We start from the raw sequence: 25160 nt of genomic DNA on the forward strand, positions 1-25160 counted from the left end.
TTCGACAGGGTCGTCTGTCTTACCCTCCCACAGTGTGATATGAATCCGGGTAGCTCTTTCAGCTAGCTGTCACCAGGAGTCCTTGGTATGGTCCCCCCAACAGGCCTCAGGGACTGGATTGAGTGACTTCACCTGTAATTCACCTGTAGTGCATAAAATCTTGGACATACAGGTTTGGTTAACAAACAGTTTCTAATTTGTTCTATCTGATTATATCGTTAACTTATATACCTACTTGTTAGCTTTTTAAAAATTAGTTTATTATCCAGTAGTCACATCCTATCCTAGAACACAATTTACCCATCCCCCCTTTGTTACCTGGCTCTGCCCAGGTAACAACCTTGCCTACTCTAAACAATGACTTAGGTAAGATTAGTAAATTATCCTTATGTCTGACATCATCATGTAGGAGCGCCCCTTTCATTTTCCACATGTCCAATTCTCCCTTGGGCGTCCATTCATGTCAATCCTGTACCAATTCTCTGTCAAGTGTCTTATCTACTTTAAGAAGTATCTGTGCTATTTATATATTTCTTAAATATATATTTATCATTTTAAACAGTAACCCTTTTCTCTCCTATCTCTCAAATACCACTAAGTGTCTCACTGTTTGACTTGATCATTTCCACTGGATCAGCGCATTACATTTTTCCCTTTTGTGCCGAGTGGTTATCGAAATGGCGAGAGCTGGATTTAAAAAAATATATACTTTAAGGAACTATTCTCATTTGCAATTGATTTTGATTAGACATTATTTACATGCTGTTAGAGGTGAAGAGAAATTTGCTTTGAGAAGCTCCACAACTCATTAGTGGTGGTGCGTTAAGACAATCAGAAATACTATCAGACATCCCAAATGGGCACATTTATAGGCCTAGATTTGCGCTCCGGCCAGGTAGACTAGTCCTACTTCTATATGTGTTGTCAGGTAGACTAGTCCTACTTCTATATGCGTAGTAGGTCTTTGTTGTTGTTAGGTTAAGTTATGGGTCCTGCAGTAGGTCTATGTTGTTGTTAGGTGAAGTTTTGTGCCAATTTGGCAAAAACTTAGTGAACAAACCCTCATTGTCAGGCTGATGGAACAGCCAAAGAGCATTTTACTGGTTGAAGTGTTTAAAAAAAAGTTTTAAAAGTATAATGTACTTCCGGGTTGGAGCGAGCGGTCGCATCCGCACTTCGCTCCGCAGGTAGTATAACTTTTTCATTACATTTCATTACATTTTTTTTTCATTACATTTCATTACATTTCATTATAGTACAACGGTTTGATTTGTCTAATCTTAGCAATTTCTTATTAGCTAGCTACATAGCCGTCTTTGTATCAAAGATAATTGCGTAATTATCGTATTTCGTCGTCCTAACGTAGTCTACACTGCTATCTGCCCAGCAGCTAGCCAGCTAGCAAACGTCCACCGAATAGCAGCACTGTAGAAACTATTACACTCAACTGAACGACTTGATTAGTGTAGTGTTAGCTAGCTACATAGCTGTCTTTGCTGTCTTCGTATCCAAGATAATTGTGTAGTTTAGAGTGTGTAGTCTTAGAGTGATTATCTTAATTTACCGAGGTTAGCTAGCCAGCTATTTGTCGTCCTTAACGTAGGAGACACTGCTAGCTAGCCAACAGCTAGCCAACGTCTACCGAATAGAACTTCCGCACTCAACAACCCGGTCGCATTCCGCTTCGCTCCACAGGTAGTATCACATTTTCATTTCATTTCATTACAGTACAACGGTTTGATTTGTTTGATCGTAGCTAGCTACATAGCTAGCTACATAGCCGTCTTTGTATCAAAGATAATTGTGTAGTCTAGAGCGACTTTCTAGGTTAGCTAGCCAGCTATTGTCGTTCTTTTAACGCAACATAACGTAATCAACACTGCTAGCTAGCCAGCTAGCCCCCGAATAGCAGCACTGTAGAAACTATTACACTCAACGGAACGACTTGATTAGTGTAGTGTCAACAACGCAGCCACTGCCAGCTAGCCTACAAAGTCAACAACGCAGCCACTGCCAGCTAGCCTACTTCAGCAGTACTGTATCATTTTAATCATTTTAGTCAATAAGATTCTTGCTACGTAAGCTTAACTTTCTGAACATTCGAGACGTGTAGTCCACTTGTCATTCCAATCTCCTTTGCATTAGCGTAGCCTCTTCTGTAGCCTGTCAACTATGTGTCTGTCTATCCCTGTTCTCTCCTCTCTGCACAGACCATACAAACGCTCCACACCGCGTGGCCACGGCCACCCTAATCTGGTGGTCCCAGCGCGCACGACCCACGTGGAGTTCCAGGTCTCCGGTAGCCTCTGGAACTGCCGATCTGCGGCCAACAAGGCAGAGTTCATCTCAGCCTATGCCTCCCTCCAGTCCCTCGACTTCTTGGCACTGACGGAAACATGGATCACCACAGATAACACTGCTACTCCCACTGCTCTCTCTTCGTCCGCCCACGTGTTCTCGCACACCCGAGAGCTTCTGGTCAGCAGGGTGGTGGCACCGGGATCCTCATCTCTCCCAAGTGGTCATTCTCTCTTTCTCCCCTTACCCATCTGTCTATCGCCTCCTTTGAATTCCATGCTGTCACAGTTACCAGCCCTTTCAAGCTTAACATCCTTATCATTTATCGCCCTCCAGGTTCCCTCGGAGAGTTCATCAATGAGCTTGATGCCTTGATAAGCTCCTTTCCTGAGGACGGCTCACCTCTCACAGTTCTGGGCGACTTTAACCTCCCCACGTCTACCTTTGACTCATTCCTCTCTGCCTCCTTCTTTCCACTCCTCTCCTCTTTTGACCTCACCCTCTCACCTGCATCCATAACTAGCGGTTTCCTCATTAGCAGGGAGGAGTTTCTACAACCAAATTGGGTGTGCATTGCCCTCGTGCCGCAATTTTAGCAAACACCAAAATTGTCCGATATTGGAGACCAAGAGTCATCTGGCACATTGCTTAGGGTTTTCCACAACTTGAATAACTCAATCATCGATGTTACACCTAATGTGAAAACAAGGCAAAATATGACTATGACTTCTTGCTAATTTTAACTTCTTTTTTTTAAGTAACTTTTTTTTCATTTGAACTTTTACAGTGTATTTCTGCTGTTGTTGGCCTTTAACCATCTGTCTGACTTTGTTGTTCATCCAGGAGAGAGACGTATAATAATAATAATATATGCCATTTAGCAGACGCTTTTATCCAAAGCGACTTACAGTCATGTGTGCATACATGTGTGCATACATTCTAGACGTGACTATCGTGACTATCGTAGATCCTCTGGGGAGCTTCAACAACATCATGATGCTGACGAGGCAGAGAAGAGTCTCTCCACATCAGAACACCTCAAGAAACACCAGCAGAGACCCACAGGGAAGAGAACTCACCGCTGCTCTGATTGTGGGAAGAGATTCACCTCATCATCAGGCATTAAAATTCATCAGACAATCCACATAGGAGAGAGACCTTTTAGCTGTGTCACTTTTGAATGCTGGCGGTGCTTTCACTCTAGTGGTATTATGAGACGGAGTCTACAACCCACACAAGTGGCTCAGGTAGTGCAGCTCATCCAGGATGGCACATCAATGCGAGCTGTGGCAAGAAGGTTTGCTGTGTCTGTCAGCGTAGTGTCCAGAGCATGGAGGCGCTACCAGGAGACAGGCCAGTACATCAGGAGACGTGGAGGAGGCCGTAGGAGGGCAACAACCCAGCAGCAGGACCGCTACCTCCGCCTTTGTGCAAGGAAGGAGCATGGAGGTGCACTGCCAGAGCCAGAAACAGACTCCATGAGGGTGGTATGAGGGCCCAACGTCCACAGGTGGGGGTTGTGCTTACAGCCCAACACCGTGCAGGACGTTTGGCATTTGCCAGAGAACACCAAGATTGGAAAATTCGCCACTGGTGCCCTGTGATCTTCACAGATGAAAGCAGGTTCACACTGAGCACATGTGACAGACGCCATGGAGAATGTTCTGCTGCCTACAACATCCTCCAGCATGACCGGTTTGGCGGTGGGTCAGTCATGGTGTGGGGTGGCATTGCTTTGGGGGGGCCACACAGCCCTCCATGTGCTCGCCAGAGGTAGCCTGACTGCCATTAGGTACCGAGATGAGATCCTCAGACCCCTTGTGAACCATATGCTGGTGCGGTTGGCCCTGAGTTCCTCCTAATGCAAGACAATGCTAGACCTCATGTGGCTGGAGTGTGTCAGCAGTTCCTGCAAGAGGAAGGCTTTGATGCTATGGACTGGCCCGCCCATTCCCCAGACCTGAATCCAATTGAGCACATCTGGGACATCATGTCTCGCTCCATCCACCAGCGCCACGTTGCACCACAGACTGTCCAGGGGTTGGCGGATGCTTTAGTCCAGGACTGGGAGGAGATCCCTCAGGAGCATGCCCAGGCGTTGTAGGGAGGTCATACAGGCACATGGAGGCCACACACACTACTGAGCCTAATTTTGACTTGTTTTAAGGACATTACATCAAAGCTGGATCAGCCTGTAGTGTGTTTTCCACTTTCCATTTTGAGTGTGACTCCAAATCCAGACCTCCATGGGTTGATAAATTTGATTTCCATTGATTATTTTTGTGTTATTTTATGGTCAGCACATTCAACTATATAAAGAAAAAAAGTATTTAATAAGAATATTTCATTCATTTAGATCTAGGATGTGTTATTTTAGTGTTCCCTTTATTTTTTGAGCAGTGTATATATGAACGCAATGACCGACCAATCGAAAGACTCTTGGTCCTTAGTATGAAAATCAGCATCAATCCCAAAGGATTCAACTACTGAAAACAGAAACAAACAAATGGATCAATCCCACTTTTCTAGCCTGCTATAGGCGTGATGGAGTGGTTAACACCACCCCCGGCTCTACCGGGGGCTTGAGGTGGTCTCCCACAGCTCTGCTTATGTCATGTTCTTATGTCATGTTCTTATGCCACACTCATTCACCTAAATGTGACTTCTGTCATCCGATCACTCCAAACTGCATTAGGTTCAGATCTACCAGGATGGGCCTTTGACATAGTCTGGACAAGTCAGGCCACTGAATATGCATCAGCAATGTAAAGAGATAGGGTGAATGAGTGGGGAAAAGTACATTTTACACAAATTACCTTCATAATATCAAATCAAATCAAATTTATTTATATAGCCCTTCGTACATCAGCTGATATCTCAAAGTGCTGTACAGAAACCCAGCCTAAAACCCCAAACAGCAAACAATGCAGGTGTAAAAGCACGGTGGCTAGGAAAAACTCCCTAGAAAGGCCAAAACCTAGGAAGAAACCTAGAGAGGAACCAGGCTATGTGGGGTGGCCAGTCCTCTTCTGGCTGTGCCGGGTAGAGATTATAACAGAACATGACCAAGATGTTCAAATGTTCATAAATGACCAGCATGGTCGAATAATAATAAGGCAGAACAGTTGAAACTGGAGCAGCAGCACAGTCAGGTGGACTGGGGACAGCAAGGAGCCATCATGTCAGGTAGTCCTGGGGCACGGTCCTAGGGCTCAGGTCCTCCGAGAGAGAGAAAGAAAGAGATAATTAGAGAGAGCATATGTGGGTTGGCCAGTCCTCTTCTGGCTGTGCCGGGTGGAGATTATAACAGAACGTGGCCAAGATGTTCAAATGTTCATAAATGACCAGCATGGTTGAATAATAGTAAGGCAGAACAGTTGAAACTGGAGCAGCAGCATGGCCAGGTGGACTGGGGACAGCAAGGAGTCATCATGTCAGGTAGTCCTGGGGCATGGTCCTAGGGCTCAGGTCGGCACAACCCAAGGGGGGGGCGCCAACCCAGACAGGCTGACCACAACAGTGAATCAACCCACCCAGGTGACACACCCCCCCCCCGAGGGACGGCATGAGAGAGCCCCAGCAAGCCAGTGACTCAGCCCCCGTAACAGGGTTAGAGGCAGAGAATCCCAGTGGAAAGAGGGGAACCGGCAAGGCAGAGACAGCAAGGGCGGTTCGTTGCTCCAGATCCTTTCCGTTCACCTTCCCACTCCTGGGCCAGACTACACTCAATCATATGACCCACTGAAGAGATCAGTCTTCAGTAAAGACTTAAAGGTTGAGACCGAGTTTGCGTCTCTGACATGGGTAGGCAGACCGTTCCATAAAAATGTAGCTCTATAGGAGAAAGCCCTGCCTCCAGCTGTTTGCTTAGAAATTCTAGGGACAATTAGGAGGCCTGCGTCTTGTGACCGTAGCGTACGTGTAGGTATGTACGGCAGGACCAAATCAGAGAGGTAGGTAGGAGCAAGCCCATGTAATGCTTTGTAGGTTAGCAGTAAAACCTTGAAATCAGCCCTTGCTTTGACAGGAAGCCAGTGTAGAGAGGCTAGCACTGGAGTGATATGATCAATTTTTTTGGTTCTAGTTAGGATTCTAGCAGCCGTATTTAGCACTAACTGAAGTTTATTTAGTGCTTTATCTGGGTAGCCGGAAAATAGAGCATTGCAGTAGTCTAACCTAGAAGTGACAAAAGCATGGATTAATTTTTCTGCATCATTTTTGGACAGAAATTTTCTGATTTTTGCAATGTTACGTAGATGGAAAAAAGCTGTCCTCGAAATGGTCTTGATATGTTCTTCAAAAGAGAGATCAGGGTCCAGAGTAACGCCGAGGTCCTTCACAGTTTTATTTGAGACGACTGTACAACCATTAAGATTAATTGTCAGATTCAACAGAAGATCTCTTTGTTTCTTGGGACCTAGAACAAGCATCTCTGTTTTGTCCGAGTTTAATAGTAGAACGTTTGCAGCCATCCACTTCCTTATGTCTGAAACACATGCTTCTAGCGAGGGCAATTTTGGGGCTTCACCATGTTTCATTGAAATGTACAGCTGTGTGTCATCCGCATAGCAGTGAAAGTTTACATTATGTTTTCGAATAACATCCCCAAGAGGTAAAATATATAGTGAAAACAATAGTGGTCCTAAAACAGAACCTTGAGGAACACCGAAATTTACAGTTGATTTGTCAGAGGACAAACCATTCACAGAGACAAACTGATATCTTTCCGACAGATAAGATCTAAACCAGGCCAGAACATGTCCGTGTAGACCAATTTGGGTTTCCAATCTCTCCAAAAGAATGTGGTGATCGATGGTATCAAAAGCAGCACTAAGGTCTAGGAGCACGAGGACAGATGCAGAGCCTCGGTCCGATGCCATTAAAATGTCATTTACCACCTTCACAAGTGCCGTCTCAGTGCTATGATGGGGTCTAAAACCAGACTGAAGCATTTCGTATACATTGTTTGTCTTCAGGAAGGCAGTGAGTTGCTGCGCAACAGCCTTCTCTAAAATTTTTGAGAGGAATGGAAGATTCGATATAGGCAGATAGTTTTTTATATTTTCTGGGTCAAGGTTTGGCTTTTTCAAGAGAGGCTTTATTACTGCCACTTTTAGTGAGTTTGGTACACATCCAGTGGATAGAGAGCCGTTTATTATGTTCAACATAGGAGGGCCAAGCACAGGAAGCAGCTCTTTCAGTAGTTTAGTTGGAATAGGGTCCAGTATACAGCTTGAAGGTTTAGAGGCCATGATTATTTTCATCATTGTGTCAAGAGATATAGTACTAAAACACTTGAGCGTCTCTCTTGATCCTAGGTCCTGGCAGAGTTGTGCAGACTCAGGACAACTGAGGTTTGGAGGAATACGCAGGTTTAAAGAGGAGTCCGTAATTTGCTTTCTAATAATCATAATCTTTTCCTCAAAGACGTTCATGAATTTATCACTGCTAAAGTGAAAGTCATCCTCTCTTGGGGAATGCTGCTTTTTAGTTAGCTTTGCCACAGTATCAAAAAGGAATTTCGGATTGTTCTTATTTTCCTCAATTAAGTTAGAAAAATAGGATGATCGAGCAGCAGTAAGGGCTCTTCGGTACTGCACGGTACCGTCCTTCCAAGCTAGTCGGAAGACTTCCAGTTTGGTGTGGCGCCATTTCCGTTCCAATTTTCTGGAAGCTTGCTTCAGAGCTCGGGTATTTTCTGTGTACCAGGGAGCTAGTTTCAAATGTGTGTGGCTGAGAGGAAATTAACATTCATACAGCCAAAAGGGGTGAGAAATTACACCAATATCAGTGGTCAATTTGCACTAATGTAAATAAACATAGATGGAACATATTACCTTTTGCTGACACGATGAACTGCTAAGGGGACATAAGTATTTACCATCTAAACCATGTGTGACCTCACACCTCTCTGGCTGTAGAAGTGTTCTTCCTAACCAGTCCCTCAACAGCTCTCTGATTGAGCTTCACCCTCACTGGATCTTCAGAGGAGAGGAAGGCTGAGGAGGGATGGAAAGATGAATGGATCAGTCAGTCAATAAAGTGTAGAGCTACTGTCTGACAAAATGACTATTTTAATAGTTCATTCAAGTAAATAAGGCTTTATGACTGCTGAATACCAACTATCAATCACTTAGAAAATGCTTTTTTCTAGGTAGAGATAAATCCTTGGGACGTCCCTAACCCATTGAAGTTGACATTTAAAAGGGTTAAGGCAGGGTTTAGGGTAGGGATGCCCCAATGATCCTGGATAGCATTGACCATTGTGCATTCTTCTCTCTTTAACATAGCAAGTGATGGGTTCTGAACTTAAAAATATTAAATATCCTTATTCATGTCACTGTTTGAGAGAGGGGAATTTAGAACGTTTACCTTCTGTCCAAATGTGTTATTGTTAGATATCAGGGATCCTATGGAAGGAGAACAAGTCAACAGGATAGCCATGAGATATGATGGAGAAGGGCCACAGTCAACAAGTCAACAGGACAGCCGTGAGGTGGGAGGAATTTAGGCTGTGGTCAGATGAAGTGAGGAAGAACTGATGTGACTAAAGTTCTGCCTAGCAACAGAGGTGTGAGGAGGAGACTCAGCATGAAGGGTTAAATACGAGTAAGGAGGAGATTCAGCATAAAGGGTTAAATAGCAGTAAGGAGGAGACTCAGTATAAAGGGTTAAATACCAGTAAGGAGGAGATTCAGCATAAAGGGTTAAATAGCAGTAAGGAGGAGACTCAGCATAAAGAGTTAAATACCAGTAAGGAGGAGATTCAGCATAAAGGGTTAAATACCAGTAAGGAGGAGACTCAGCATAAAGGGTTAAATACCAGCGCTTGTGTGAATATGTCTTGGTCTTATGCAGCTGTGTGACTCAGTGGGTGAATAAACTTGGTTTGAGCTTTACTTATCGTCTTGAGTTTTTACTCTTTATTTAGAACTTAACACAGGTGTAAAAGAAACACAGACAAGACAAGTTGGCGCGCAGTTGATTATGGTCATTGTAGTTAATTACAATGTTTTATGCGCTAAACTATGTAGAACATTGGCCAGTTGGAAACTACAACTCCCTACTACATCACACAGTTCAGTCTGGGTCTGATTTATATCATGAGAAACTACAACTCTCTACTACATCACACAGTTCAGTCGGTCTGATTTATATCATAAGAAACTATATTACATTACATTTGTCATTTAGCAGACGCTCTTATCCAGAGCGACTTACAAACTAGAACTCCCTACTACATCACACAGTTCAGACTGGGTCTGATTTATCTCCAGATGAGCTCTAGAAACACCTTCTGGGCAGACAGGCCAAAGGCGCTTGCTTGGTCCAATTCAAGGAACCATTGATCTACTTCAGAGGAACTGTGTGGAGAGTGATTTCCTGTTATTTTGACACCTCACTGGTAAACTAGAATAACTAGCTGTTGCTACAGAATGAGACGACCAATTCACAGTTAATCTGTGTCTCGTTCTCCACACACGGACACATACCAAGATCACGTGTTTTCTATATGCACAAGATAGTTTGACTATATAAGGATTCTGAACTCCTTGTGTCATTGAGCTCTCGGCCTTCCACCTCAGAGTGTAGGGCTGACCAGCTACATTATTGCAATTCTTATCAAATAAAGGTTGATTTTTTAAAGAAATGACAGTGTCTCTCCAGATTGGTTAGAATTTCCACCACTATGTGCAATAGGCTTTTTCAATACCAACAATGACAGACCAGACTCATAGTACAGAATGAATGACTGACTGCCCAGTCCAACGTCAGTTCATCGTCTCACCTCATACTGTATTGGAGCAGCAGCAGCTGACTTGATCGTTGATGCTAATCTGCATGTTTTGAATCTGAGAGTAAATAGAGCCGACTACAACTCTAAAAATGAAGGGATCAACTGGAGTTGTTCTCAGATCCCCTAAGAACCGTAGGATTCTTGGTCAATGTAAAACAGCCCCAAAAGTTCATCGAGGAACCTCCGTTGTTGCTGGACTTCTTCCGGGAACTTCGCAATTACAACTGAAAACGATGGTGACAAGTTTGGATGAGACAACAGTTAAAAAGGTTAAGTTGGGTTGAAGTTTGGCTCTGAATATGTCTTAAAATAATTTATATATAATAATATAACATACTAATAATGAATAACAAAGACAATGGTGGTTTTCTGTGAATATCTTCCATAATGTTACTATAGTTAATTATGGTAAATATTAGAAAGCCGGGTTTGACCGTCGGCGTTGTATGAGCTACAGTACAGTACCGTTATCTAGCTCGATAACGTTATGTCCTAACTAGGCAGAACTAGGTTTGGATTATTTCGTGAACTATATTCTTTCCCATATATTGGAAACATTACATGTACAATACTGTCCCATTTTGGAGACGTTGCATGTCCACCCCCCTTGTGGAGGGAAAATAATATCTTATATGGTAGCTGTTCAAATGCATAATGGTATTAATACAGTGTCAAGACTACCTCTTTTGAACAATTTGTGTACAAAGACAATTTGTGTACAAAGATCTTGAAATGTGATATTAGGCCTGTATGGCAGTACTGTATTGGCTAGTGCTTTCTCCAATATATTCTTCTATTTTACATTACATTGTATGTCATTGCCATTTATCTTTCAATATTTATTTAATATATATATATATATATATATATACATACATACAGTGGGGCAAAAAAGTATTTAGTCAGCCACCAATTGTGCAAGTTCCCCCACTTAAAAAGATGACAGAGGCCTGTAATTTCCTTCATAGGTACACTTCAACTATGACAGACAAAATGAGATTTTTTTCCCAGAAAATCCCATTGTAGGATTTTTAATTAATTTATTTTCAAATTATGGTGGAAAATAAGTATTTGGTCAATAACAAAAGTTTATCTCAATACTTTGTTATATACCCTTTGTTGGCAATGACAGAGGTCAAAAGTTTTCTGTAAGTCTTCACAAGGTTTTCACACACTGTTGCTGGTATTTTGGCCCACTCGTCCATGCAGATCTCCTCTAGAGCAGTGATGTTTTGGTGCTGTTGCTGGGCAACACGGACTTTCAACTCCCTACAAAGATTTACATTTAAGTCATTTAGCAGACGCTCTTATCCAGAGCGACTTACAAATTGGTGCATTCACCTTATGACATCCAGTGGAACAACCACTTTACAATAGTGCATCTAAATATTTTAAGGGGGGAGGGGGTGAGAAGGATTACTTTATCCTATCCTAGGTATTCCTTAAAGAGGTGGGGTTTCAGGTGTCTCCGGAAGGTGGTGATTGACTCCGCTGTCCTGGCGTCGTGAGGGAGTTTGTTCCACCATTGGGGAGCCAGAGCAGCGAACAGTTTTGACTGGGCTGAGCGGGAACTGTACTTCCTCAGTGGTAGGGAGGCGAGCAGGCCAGAGGTGGATGAACGCAGTGCCCTTATTTGGGTGTAGGGCCTGATCAGAGCCTGGAGGTACTGAGGTGCCGTTCCCCTCACAGCTCCGTAGGCAAGCACCATGGTCTTGTAGCGGATGCGAGCTTCAACTGGAAGCCAGTGGAGAGAGCGGAGGAGCGGGGTGACGTGAGAGAACTTGGGAAGGTTGAACACTAGACGGGCTGCGGCGTTCTGGATGAGTTGTAGGGGTTTAATGGCACAGGCAGGGAGCCCAGCCAACAGCGAGTTGCAGTAATCCAGACGGGAGATGACAAGTGCCTGGATTAGGACCTGCGCCGCTTCCTGTGTGAGGCAGGGTCGTACTCTGCGGATGTTGTAGAGCATGAACCTACAGGAACGGGCCACCGCCTTGATGTTAGTTGAGAACGACAGGGTGTTGTCCAGGATCACGCCTAGGTTCTTAGCGCTCTGGGAGGAGGACACAATGGAGTTGTCAACCGTGATGGCGAGATCATGGAACGGGCAGTCCTTCCCCGGGAGGAAGAGCAGCTCCGTCTTGCCGAAGTTCAGCTTGAGGTGGTGATCCGTCATCCACACTGATATGTCTGCCAGACATGCAGAGATGCGATTCGCCACCTGGTCATCAGAAGGGGGAAAGGAGAAGATTAATTGTGTGTCGTCTGCATAGCAATGATAGGAGAGACCATGTGAGGTTATGACAGAGCCAAGTGACTTGGTGTATAGCGAGAATAGGAGAGGGCCTAGAACAGAGCCCTGGGGGACACCAGTGGTGAGAGCGCGTGGTGAGGAGACAGATTCTCGCCACGCCACCTGGTAGGAGCGACCTGTCAGTTAGGACGCAATCCAAGCGTGGGCCGCACCGGAGATGCCCAACTCGGAGAGGGTGGAGAGGAGGATCTGATGGTTCACAGTATCGAAGGCAGCCGATAGGTCTAGAAGGATGAGAGCAGAGGAGAGAGAGTTAGCTTTAGCGGTGCGGAGCGCCTCCGTGATACAGAGAAGAGCAGTCTCAGTTGAATGACTAGTCTTGAAACCTGACTGATTTGGATCAAGAAGGTCATTCTGAGAGAGATAGCGGGAGAGCTGACCAAGGACGGCACGTTCAAGAGTTTTGGAGAGAAAAGAAAGAAGGGATACTGGTCTGTAGTTGTTGACATCGGAGGGATCGAGTGTAGGTTTTTTCAGAAGGGGTGCAACTCTCGCTCTCTTGAAGACGGAAGGGACGTAGCCAGCGGTCAGGGATAAGTTGATGAGCGAGGTGAGGTAAGGGAGAAGGTCTCCGGAAATGGTCTGGAGAAGAGAGGAGGGGATAGGGTCGAGCGGGCAGGTTGTTGGGCGGCCGGCCGTCACAAGACGCGAGATTTCATCTGGAGAGAGAGGGGAGAAAGAGGTCAGAGCACAGGGTAGGGCAGTGTGAGCAGAACCAGCGGTGTTGTTTGACTTAGCAAACGAGGATCGGATGTCGTCGATCTTCTTTTCAAAATGGTTGACGAAGTCATCTGCAGAGAGGGAGGAGGGGGGGAGGATTCAGGAGGGAGGAGAAGGTGGCAAAGAGCTTCCTAGGGTTAGAGGCAGATGCTTGGAATTTAGAGTGGTAGAAAGTGGCTTTAGCAGCAGAGACAGAGGAGGAAAATGTAGAGAGGAGGGAGTGAAAGGATGCCAGGTCCGCAGGGAGGCGAGTTTTCCTCCATTTCCGCTCGGCCTTCCGGAGCCCTGTTCTGTGAGCTCGCAATGAGTCGTCAAGCCACGGAGCGGGAGGGGAGGACCGAGCCGGCCTGGAAGATAGGGGACATAGAGAGTCAAAGGATGCAGAAAGGGAGGAGAGGAGGGTTGAGGAGGCAGAATCAGGAGATAGGTTGGAGAAGGTTTGAGCAGAGGGAAGAGATGATAGGATGGAAGAGGAGAGAGTAGCGGGGGAGAGAGAGCGAAGGTTGGGACGGCGCGATACCATCCGAGTAGGGGCAGTGTGGGAAGTGTTGGATGAGAGCGAGAGGGAAAAGGATACAAGGTAGTGGTCGGAGACTTGGAGGGGAGTTGCAATGAGGTTAGTGGAAGAACAGCATCTAGTAAAGATGAGGTCGAGCGTATTGCCTGCCTTGTGGGTAGGGGGGAAGGTGAGAGGGTGAGGTCAAAAGAGGAGAGGAGTGGAAAGAAGGAGGCAGAGAGGAATGAGTCAAAGGTAGACGTGGGGAGGTTAAAGTCGCCCAGAACTGTGAGAGGTGAGCCGTCCTCAGGAAAGGAGCTTATCAAGGCATCAAGCTCATTGATGAACTCTCCGAGGGGACCTGGAGGGCGATAAATGATAAGGATGTTAAGCTTGAAAGGGCTGGTAACTGTGACAGCATGAAATTCAAAGGAGGCGATAGACAGATGGGTAAGGGGAGAAAGAGAGAATGACCACTTGGGAGAGATAAGGATCCCTATGCCACCACCCCGCTGACCAGAAGCTCTCGGGGTGTGCGAGGACACGTGGGCGGACGAAGAGAGAGCAGTAGGAGTAGCAGTGTTATCTGTGGTGATCCATGTTTCTGTCAGTGCCAAGAAGTCGAGGGACTGGAGGGAGGCATAGGCTGAGATGAACTCTGCCTTGTTGGCTGCAGATCGGCAGTTCCAGAGGCTACCGGAGACCTGGAACTCCACGTGGGTTGTGCGCGCTGGGACCACCAGATTAGGGTGGCAGCGGCCACGCGGTGTGGAGCGTTTGTATGGTCTGTGCAGAGAGGAGAGAACAGGGATAGACAGACACATAGTTGACAGGCTACAGAAGAGGCTACGCTAATGCAAGGAGATTGGAATGACAAGTGGACTACACGTCTCGAATGTTCAGAAAGTTAAGCTTAAAAAGCAAGAATCTTATTGACTAAAATTATTAAAAATGATACAGTACTGCTGAAGTAGGCTAGCTGGCAGTGGCTGCGTTGTTGACACTACACTAATCAAGTCGTTCCGTTGAGTGTAGTAGTTTCTACAGTGCTGCTATTCGGGGGCTAGCTGGCTAGCTAGCAGTGTTGATTACGTTACGTTGCGTTAAAAGAACGACAATAGCTGGCTAGCTAACCTAGAAAATCGCTCTAGACTACACAATTATCTTTGATACACAGACGGCTATGTAGCTAGCTATGTAGCTAGCTACGATCAAACAAATCAAACCGTTGTGCTGTAATGAAATGAAATGAAAAATGTGATACAACCTGTGGAGCGAAGCGGAATGCGACCGGGTTGTTGAGTGCGGAAGTTCTATTCAGTAGACGTTGGCTAGCTGTTGGCTAGCTAGCAGTGTCTCCTAAGTTAAGGACGACAAATAGCTGGCTAGCTAACCTCGGTAAATTAAGATAATCACTCTAAGACTACACGCTCTAAACTACACAATTATCTTGGATACGAAGACAGCAAAGACAACTATGTAGCTAGCTAACACTACACTAATCAAGTCGTTCAGTTGAGTGTAATAGTTTCTACAGTGCTGCTATTCGGTAGACGGTGGACGTTTGCTAGCTGGCTAGCTGCTGGGCAGATAGCAGTGTAGACTACGTTAGGACGACGAAATACGAAGTTGCAATAGAAGTGCTGACTGTTTCACTTTGTTGTCCTCTTTCTTTTCCTTTTTCTTCTGTCCTTCTTTTGTCCTTATTTTGTCTTCCTTTCTTCTGTTAACTAGATATTTTTTGTTGTTATTCTTTGTAAGCTAGCTAGCTTCTTCCAGGAGAGTCCCTAGCAACAAGTAAACAATTCTGCTAGCAATTCACCTAGCTAAGATAACTGTACAATTTTATGAAAAAATAGTTAATTTTTCAAAAGCCTGTCTTGTTTGGTTCGTTCCCTGCTCTGTCCTCCATTGAGTCCTGCAGCCCTCTCCTGATTCCCTCGATGCACTTCACTCCAAAAAACCATCCAAATCTCAATATATACAGGAGCTCATCTTTCAGCAGCTGCCCAATTTTCAACTCCGGAATGAGGGATGTTCTATGGGGTTCAGATCTGGAGACTGGCTAGGCCACTCCAGACTGGCTAGACGTTAAAATGCTTCTTACGAAGCCACTCCTTCGTTGCCCGGGCAGTGTGTTTGGGATCATTGTCATGCTGAAAGACCCAGCCACGTTTCATCTTCAATGCCCTTGCTGATGGTAGGCTTTGTTACTTTGGTCCCAGCTCTCTGCAGGTCATTCACTTGGTCCCCCCGTGTGGTTCTGGGATTTTTGCTCACCGTTCTTGTGATCATTTTGACCTCACGGGGTGAGATCTTGCGTGGAGCCCCAGATCGAGGGAGATTATAAGTCGTCTTGTACGTCTTCCATTTCCTAATAATTGCTCCCACAGTTGATTTCTTCAAACCAAGCTGCTTACCTATTGCAGATTCAGTCTTCCCAGCCTGGTGCAGGTCTACAATTTTGTTTCTGGTGTCCTTTGACAGCTCTTTGGTCTTGGCCATAGTGGAGTTTGGAGTGTGACTGTTTGAGGTTGTGGACAGGTGTGATTTTCTGGATTTTTCTTTCCTCATTTTGTCTGTCATAGTTGAAGTGTACCTATGATGAAAATGACAGGCCTCTCTCATATTTTTAAGTCGGAGAACATGCACAATTGGTGGCTGACTAATTACTTTTTTGCCCCACTGTATGTATGTATGTATGTATGTATGTATGTATGTATGTATGTATGTATGTATGTATGTATATGTATATATATGCATGTTTTAATGCTTGTTAGACTATTATTTGACACATTTCTCTTCCTTTGAAATTCTTATAGGACAGAACATGGACACAATGCAATTGGGATCAAGAAGAAGGTACAGATATGTTGTAGGACAGCTGCATTTGAAGTGTACATTTTACCTGCATAGCAGTCAATACAAACTGAAATCTATTAGTATACAAATGTGTGCAAATGATCTTTTCAGATGTTCTCAGAAATGAATAAAGTCCAATGTCATGCTCTAGTACATTTGGTTTGGCACATATGAGAATTAACCCTGATATTCTTTAAGCAGGGCAGCAATGTCAATATAATTGTACCAAAACAATTGTTGGTTGCATAAATAATCATCATTACTAAATATTTCATGAAATGTAAATAAATAAATAAAATATGTGGTTGCATAGTCTTATTTTCAACGTCTTTTCAATGACATTTTGCTAGGTGGGATAGCCCAATGTCAAAACACAGTTTTAACATCTCCAAATCAATAACCAATATGCAGAAACAGTTTGGGATAAATTGAAAACCTAAACATAACATGTGCTATATACACAAACGTCCACCACAATAATTATATTACTTTTTTAAACAAGCACCAGGAACGCCGTTGTTTTGACAAGTAGCAATAAATCACTGATATCGATTAGGGGGGAAATCAGGTTGTTCGCGCTGTTGAAACTAACTAGAAAAAAACATGGGAAACTCACTGGTTAGAGAACAACCTGCAGAAGACAGTCAGCTACATTTTGGAGTGATGCATTTACATTTAGGGGTCACTAAACAAAGGAACGCAACACTTATTTGTCATCACTCATCAATATCATGTTGAAATCAATTGTGCCGAGAAGAGGGAGATGAGGTTGCACGTCCTGTTACAACTAACAGCTCAAAAACCACACGGAATCTGGGAATAATGTGTACATCACTGGTTAGAGGACAATTTGTAGAATACAGCGAGCTACATTTTGAAGTGTTGCATATTGATTCAAGTGGGTCACCAACATGATAAGTGTAACACAGCTCTTTTTGTGTTAGTCACTTTTTGTTAAATCACATAAATAGTACTTTTTCAATTCAGAGCCTGTATTTTTCCCAAGGCTAATATCCATATCACGCTGAAATATATTGTATGGGGCAAACGGTTAGGTTTCTACTTTGTGAAATTCCTTAAAATACTCCTACTATAATGTTAAAACATTCTACATGTGACATTTTTTTTATTGATATCACGAAATAACTCCATGTTTTTTCTGATGTTTGATCAGAGATCTTTCATCAAAGTATCTCTTGTCACACTGATCACAGCTATAAGATGTCTCTCCTGTGTGTGTTCTCTGGTGTGATGCCAGATGGCCAGATTGAACAAAACTCTTCCCACATTGATCACAGCTATAAGGTTTCTCTCCTGTGTGTATTCTTTGGTGTAGAGTCAGAGTGCTAGATGTAGCAAAACTCTTCCCACATTGATCACAGATGTAAGGTTTCTCCCCTGTGTGTGTTCTCTGGTGTACTGTCAAAACTCCAGATCCACCAAAACTCTTCCCACATTGACCACAGCTGTAAGGTTTCTCTCCTGTGTGTGTTCTCTGGTGTTGAGTCAGATGGAAAGATTGACCAAAACTTTTCCCACATTGAACACAGCTATAAGGTTTCTCTCCTGTGTGTGTTCTCTGGTGTACTATCAGCACTCCAGATCTACCAAAACTCTTCCCACATTGACCACAGCTGTAAGGTTTCTCTCCTGTGTGTGTTCTCTGGTGTTGAGTCAGATGGAAAGATTGACCAAAACTCTTCCCACATTGAACACAGCTATAAGGTTTCTCGCCTGTGTGTGTTCTCTGGTGTTGAGTCAGATGGCAAGATCGACCAAAACTCTTCCCACATTGAACACAGCTGTAAGGTTTCTCTCCAGTGTGTGTTCTCTGGTGAGTCAGCTGGCAAGATTGACCAAAACTCTTCCCACATTGAACACAGCTATAACTTTTCTCTCCTGTGTGTGTTCTCTGATGAATTTTAATGCCTGATGAGGTGAATCTCTTCCCACAGTCAGAGCAGCAGCGAGTTCTCTTCCCTGTGGATCTCTGCAGGTGTTTATTGAGGTGTTCTGATCTGGAGAGACTCTTCTCTGCCTCTTCAGCATCACAAGGTTGTTGAGGCTCCCCAGAGGATCCACAATAGTCCCGGTTGTCTCCTGTGTGAACAACAAAGTCAGACAGATGATTAAAGGCTCACAACAGCGGTAATCCATTGTAAAAGGTGATGCCAACAGCGTAGCCATGATGTTATACAACAATTGATGTCTGAATGTCAAAATTATTTGACAATTGTCTTAAAATGAGCAAGAATAGTCATATTTTGTCTTGTTTTCACATTAGTAGTGACATCAATGATTGTAGGGTGGAAATAAGATATTAATGTTGCTGAATCTCTAAGCAGTGTGCCAGACGACTTTTGGTCTCCAATATAGGCACCTTTCTGTGTTTGCTAAAATTGCGGTACGAGGGCAATTTGATGGCAGAAACACCTACCTGCTAATGAGGAAACCGATAGTTAAGTATGTAGTATAATCTGCCTGGAGCAAAAATGGTGAGCAAAGATTTGTTTTTCACAATGTATTCTGAATGTGAATGGGGGAAAACTCAGGGGAGTAAAACCTCCATTTCCAGGTTGCTTATGAGTACATTTCACACTACTTTGGATTATAATTGTAAGGCTCGTTTGAATGTCCTGTTTAATATAATGGTTCCTACAGTATTATGAATTATGTGTAATTATTGAAGAACCGCGTTAATGACAGTATCCATTTGGGTGTTGTCAATGAAGTTAAGATTACATTTTTTATTTCACCTTTATTTAACCAGGTAGGCCAGTCGAGAACAAGTTCACATTTACAACTGTGACCTGGCCAAGATAAAGCAAAGCAGTGTGACAAAAAACAACAGAGTTACACGTGGGATAAACAAGCATACAGTCAATAACACAATAGAAAAATCTATATACAGTGTTTGCAAATGGAGTAAGGAGGAAATGCAATAAATAGGCCATAGTAGCGAAGTAATTACAATTTAGTAAATTAACACTAGAGTGATCGATGTGCAGATGATGATGTGCAAGTAGAAATACTGGTGTGAAAAAGAGCAAAAATAGAAAAACATGGGGATGAGGTAGGCAGCTGGATGGGCTATTTACAGATGGGCTGTGTTCAGCTGCAGCGATCAGTAAACTGCTCAGATAGCTGATGCTTAAAGTTAGTGAGGGAGATATAGGTCTCCAACTTTAGCGATTTTTGCAATTCGTTCCAGTCATTGGTAGCTGAGAACTGGAAGGAAAGACGGCCCAAGTAGGTGTTGGCTTTGGGGATGACCAGTGAGATATACAGTCTAACCAGACACATTAGAATATGTGGACAACAACAACAAATACCTAAGTCAGAATCGTCCAGAGTAGTGATGCTAGTCAGGCGGCGGGTGCAGCCAAGATCGGTTGAAGAGCATGCATTTAATTTTACTAGCGTTAAAGACCAGTTGGTGGCCACAGAATAAGTTTGGTATTGCATTGAAGCTCGTTTGGAGGTTTGTTAACACATACAGAATGGTGTCGTCTGCGTAGAGGTAGATCAATGAAAAACCCGCAGTAAGAGCAACATCGTTGGTATATACAGAGAAAAGAGTCGGTCCAAGAACTGAACTCTGTGGTACCCCATAGAAACTGCCAGAGGTCTGGACAACAGGCCCTCCGATTTGACACAGAACTCTATCTGAGAAGTTGTTGAACCAGGCGAGTCAGTCATTTGAGAAACCAAGGCTGTTGAGTCTGCCGATAAGAATACGGTGATTGACAGAGTCGAAAGCCTTGGCCAGGTTAACTTGGCTTTCAAAGACTTTAGAGAGGCAGGGCATGATGGATATAGGTCTGTAACAGTTTGGGTCTAGTGTGTCACCCCCTTTGAAGAGGGGGGTGACAGCAGAAGCATTCCAATCTTTAGGAATCTCGGACGATACGAAAGAAAGGTTGAACAGACTAGTAATAGGGGTTGCCACAATGGCGGCGGATCATTTTAGAAAGAGGGTCCAGATTGTCTAGCCCAGCTGATTTGTACAGGTCCAGGTTTTGCAACTCTTTCAGAACATCATATATCTGGATTTGGGTGAATGAGAAGCTGGGTAGGCTTGTGCAAGTAGCTGCGGGGGGGTGGGGAGCTGTTGGCCCGGGGTTGGGGTAGGCAGGAGGAAAGCACGGCCAGCCATAGAGAAATGCTAACTGAAATTCTCGATTATCGTGGAGTTATCGGTGGTGACAGTGTTTCCTAGCCTCAGTGCAGCGGGCAGCTGGGAGGAGGTGCTCTTATTCTCCATGGACTATACATTCTCCCAAAACCTTTTGGAGTTAGAGCTACAGGATGCAAATTTCTGTTTAAAAAAGTTAGCCTTTGCTTTCCTAACTGACTGTGTGTATTGGTTCCTGACTTCTCTGAAAAGTTGCATATCGCGGGGACTATTCGATGCAGGTGCAGTACACCACAGGATGTTTTTGTGCTGGTCGAGGGCATTCAGGTCTGGAATGAACCAAGGGCTATATATGTTCTTAGTTACACATTTTTTGAAAGGGGCATGCTTATTTAAGGTGGCATGGAAATTACTTTTAAAGAACAACCAGGCATCCTCTTCTGACGGGATGAAGTCAATATCCTTCCAGGTTACCCGGGCCAGGTCGGTTAGAAAGGCCTGCTTGCAGAATTGTTTTAGGGAGCGTTTGACAGTGATGAGGGGTGGTCGTTTGACCGCGGACCCATAACGGATGCAGGCAATGAGGCAGTGATCGCTGAGATCCTGATTGAAAACAGCAGAGGTGTATTTGGAGGGCAAGTTGGTCAGGATAATATCTATGAGGGTGCCCATGTTTACAGATTTAGGGTTGTACCTGGTGGGTTCCTTGATAACTTGTATGAGATTGAGGGCATCTATCTTGGATTGTAGGACGGCCGGGGTGTTAAGCATATCCCAGTGTTAAGCATATCCCAGTTTAGGTCACCTAACAGAACAAAATCTGAAGATAGATGCGGGGCAATCAATTCACATATGGTGTGCAAGGCACAGCTGAGAGCTGAGGGGGGTCTGTAACAGACAGCAACAGTGAGAGACTTATTTCTGGAGGGATACATTTTTTAAATTAGAAGCTCGAACTGTTTCGGCTTAGACCTGGAAAGTATGATAGAACTTTGCTGACCATCTCTGCAGTAGATTGCAAATCCTCTCATTTTGACAGAAAATGTTGTAGTTGGGGATGGACATTTCAGAATTTTTGGTGGCCTTCCAAAGCCAGGATTCATACAAGGCAAGGACATTAAGGTTGGCGGAGTGTGCTAAAGCAGTGAGTAAAACCAAGTTAGGGAGGAGGCTTCTGATGTTAACATGTATGAAACCAAGCTTTTACGGTTACAGAAGTCAACAATTGAGAGTGCCTGGGGACACACAGGGCCTGGGTTAACCTCTACATCACCAGAGGAACAGAGGAGTAGGATGAGGGAATGGCTAAAGGCTATCAGAACTGGCCGTAGTGCGTTGTGAACAGAGAATAAAAGGAGCAGATTTCTGGCCGTGGTAGGATAGATTCAAGGCATAATGTACAGACAGGGGTATGGTAGGGTGCGGGTACAGTGAAGGTAAACCTATGCATTGATTAACGATAAGATTGGTTGCATCTCTGGAGGCACCAGTTATGCTAGGTGAGGTCAGCTCATGTGTGCGAGGTGGGACAAAAGAGTTCTCTGAGGCATGTTGAGTGGGACAAGGGGCTCCGCAGTAAAATAAAACAATGATGACTACACTAAACAACAGTATACAAGGGATATTGACATTAGAGAGACATAAAGCAATCACAAGTGTTGATTGGGAGAGCTAGCTAAGACAACAGGTAAGACAAACAACAGGTAAAATGGTGATGAATGGGCAGATTATCTGGTGTAATGGTCCAGAGTTTACGGCAGGGAATCGGTGATGTAATGGAGAAAAACAGTCCGATATGCTCAGGGTTGATATTGCGCTGTACAGACTGGCAGGTATTATCCAAGCTAAAAGCGGCTGGTGTCTGAGCTAAAAAGGTAAAGACCGCTAGCAGTGGCTAACAATGACTAAATAGCTAGTAGCTAATTAGCTGGTTAGCTTCTGATGGCTAGCTGCTGATGGAGGTTCTAAATATAAGATCTAAAAAATAACAGATCCATATCACATTGGGTGAGGCGAGTTGCCGGAAGCATATTTAATTTAAAAATGGAAAAAGAGATTGAAATATATTGCAATATATATTTAAAAAAGAGGAAAAAAACCCATAACATTTACAACAAACACGTCTTACTGCTACGCCATCAAATGAATTACTTAAAAATCTTATAATGTGATTTTCTGGATTCTTGTTTTAGATTCCGTCTCTCACAGTTGAGTGTACCTATGATAAAAATTACAGACCTCATGCTTTGTAAGTAGGAAAACCTGCAAAATCAGCAGGGTATCAAATACTTGTTCTCCCCACTGTACATATAGTTGATTTTGTGGTGTTTTATGACAAACTGTTTTTTACAAATCCATCAAGGCACCAACTTTGAGAAGGGTATAAAACAAAGGTTTCAAAACAATTCATTAATGTAATTGAATCTATGTATCATTATGACATCATGGATTAATCTAGGCATGTTTCGCCATGAGCTGAAACCAAACCTGGGTCCAGCGACTGTCAAGTCAACACCTTATAACTGTTACGCCAAGATGTCTTAACTCCTTGACGAGGTCGCTAGGTTTTGGGTTACGGTTGCTTCAATAGCTTTCTCTATGAATTTGAGAGTGGTTACATTTCTCCTTCCCTCAGCTGTTTACCAAACCAAGTCTCAGGGCTGACATTTTGTTTATGTAAAAAAAAAAAAAATCAACCAACCAATCTGCAGTTCAAACAGTTTTGGAAAAAGATGATGGGGCTGGAGAAATGTAACTACTCTCAAATTCATAGACAGACCTATGGATGCAAGGACTGACCATCCATGATATCAACATTATAGTTTTAGCCATGTTGAGGATATACAGTGTTGTTTAGAAGCAATGTAAACCATTGGAGTAAAAAAAGCGTATTTGTGGTCCTGATGGGGTATAACAGTTGAACTAAGCTCATGAGGCATGTGTTATATTCTTCAAGAATCAATGGCTATAAATTCACAATTTAAAAGTACAAATATTGATGTAGCTATTGCATATTTCCCCTTTAACACCACACATCAGTTCAACAACTGCAGAGTTGTGTGCCTCTGTATTTAAGACAGTACTTACTTGTGTTAATCAGGGTCCGTTTATTGGATGCCTTAAGATACGTTTGGGAAACCGGGCCCAGATATCCAGCCTCACTAAAACCCCCCCTTTGCTCTTCTTTTACTGTAACATCCTCCTCCTCTTTCACTCTGAACCCGTCTTCCTCTTCTTTCACAGTAACGTCTTCCTCTTCTTTCACAGTAACTTCTTTCTCTTCTTTCACAGTAACGCCTTTCTCTTCTTTCACTGTAACATCCTCACCCTCTACTTGTTTTTGTATTGTGACATCATCCTCTTCCTCTTTCACGACAACGTTCAGCCACATACCCTCTTTCTCCGTCCAGCAGACCTTCTCTTCTTTAGCAGGAGGAGAGTAGCTTAGTGAACTCATGGTCTGGAATGCTAGCTAGCTAGGCTAATGCTAATTAACCAGCCTGCTAGCTGACTAATAACAACAACACCGTAAATATGAAATGAAATCGGATAACTAACTACACGACAGAAGTGGGTTTAAAACACAGTGGATAATATCCACTAAAGCGTCTAAAGAGCTTTATTGATTCGTCTATTTTGTCTAACAAGCTACGGAGGTGTCTGACTAACTGTTGCTGCTGTTGAAAGAAGCGTTCCGTCCACTAGATTATACGTCACACCAGCATCATTGCCTTACATTCGCAGACCGCCCTCTGCTGACTGGAGTGGGTAACGCAGTTGAGTAAAATGTAAATTACATTTTCAGACAAAAAGTTAAAGGGTAGGAATCAGAGACGTTGCCATGCCTTTAATGTTCATTAGCCCCCCCTAAATAAATAAATATCAGTCAATATTTTTTTTCTGTGATTAATTTTTTTCGTCAAACGTTTCATCGCATCTTAAACTTCTTACAAGACCTGCACTGGAAACGGGATCTAAGATGGCGGACTGAAATACAAGGAGAGAGGGGTACCGCTACACAGAACGGAACTGGATCTAAGATGGCGGGCTGAAATACTAGGATGGAAGCAAATGTAAGGGATTATAACGTTATAAAAAAACATGCAAAACATATACAGTTGACAGGGATGTTAGTTAATGTAGAGACAAACGATTATGCTTTTTTTTAATCATAAAGTTAATTTGAGAAACCTTGATTTAGCTGGCTAGCTTTATGGGTGTTGTGACATGAGTATGAAATTGTCATTCTGGTTGTTTTAGGGACTCCTGAAACAACCAGCAAACCAGGATGTACTGGTTTGGATACTGTATGGATGCGTAGCGAGCTATCTAGCCGATCTGTGTAATCGACGTTTGGTATACATATTAGTTCAGAACCTAGCTATGAACCTCAGCTATCATAGCCAGTTGTATCAACTTCAAAACAGCCTGAATGACATTAATGAAGCCTATGGATTGAGTAGAATATAATATCATGTTGTTACCAAGGATGCAAGTCATATATACATGTAGTTATTACCATGCATGAGATCCCCAC

The 25160-nt window shown here is 43.6% G+C and overlaps 1 pseudogene; it reads right to left on the minus strand.

The window, feature by feature from the left end:
- Positions 1-17101: 17101 nt before the first annotated feature.
- On the minus strand, positions 17102-24321 carry LOC124015800 (annotated as a pseudogene).
- Between the last annotated feature and the right edge of the window lie 839 nt (positions 24322-25160).

The sequence above is a fragment of the Oncorhynchus gorbuscha genome, linkage group LG26 (genome assembly GCF_021184085.1).
Source record: "Oncorhynchus gorbuscha isolate QuinsamMale2020 ecotype Even-year linkage group LG26, OgorEven_v1.0, whole genome shotgun sequence".
NCBI lineage: Eukaryota > Metazoa > Chordata > Actinopteri > Salmoniformes > Salmonidae > Oncorhynchus > Oncorhynchus gorbuscha.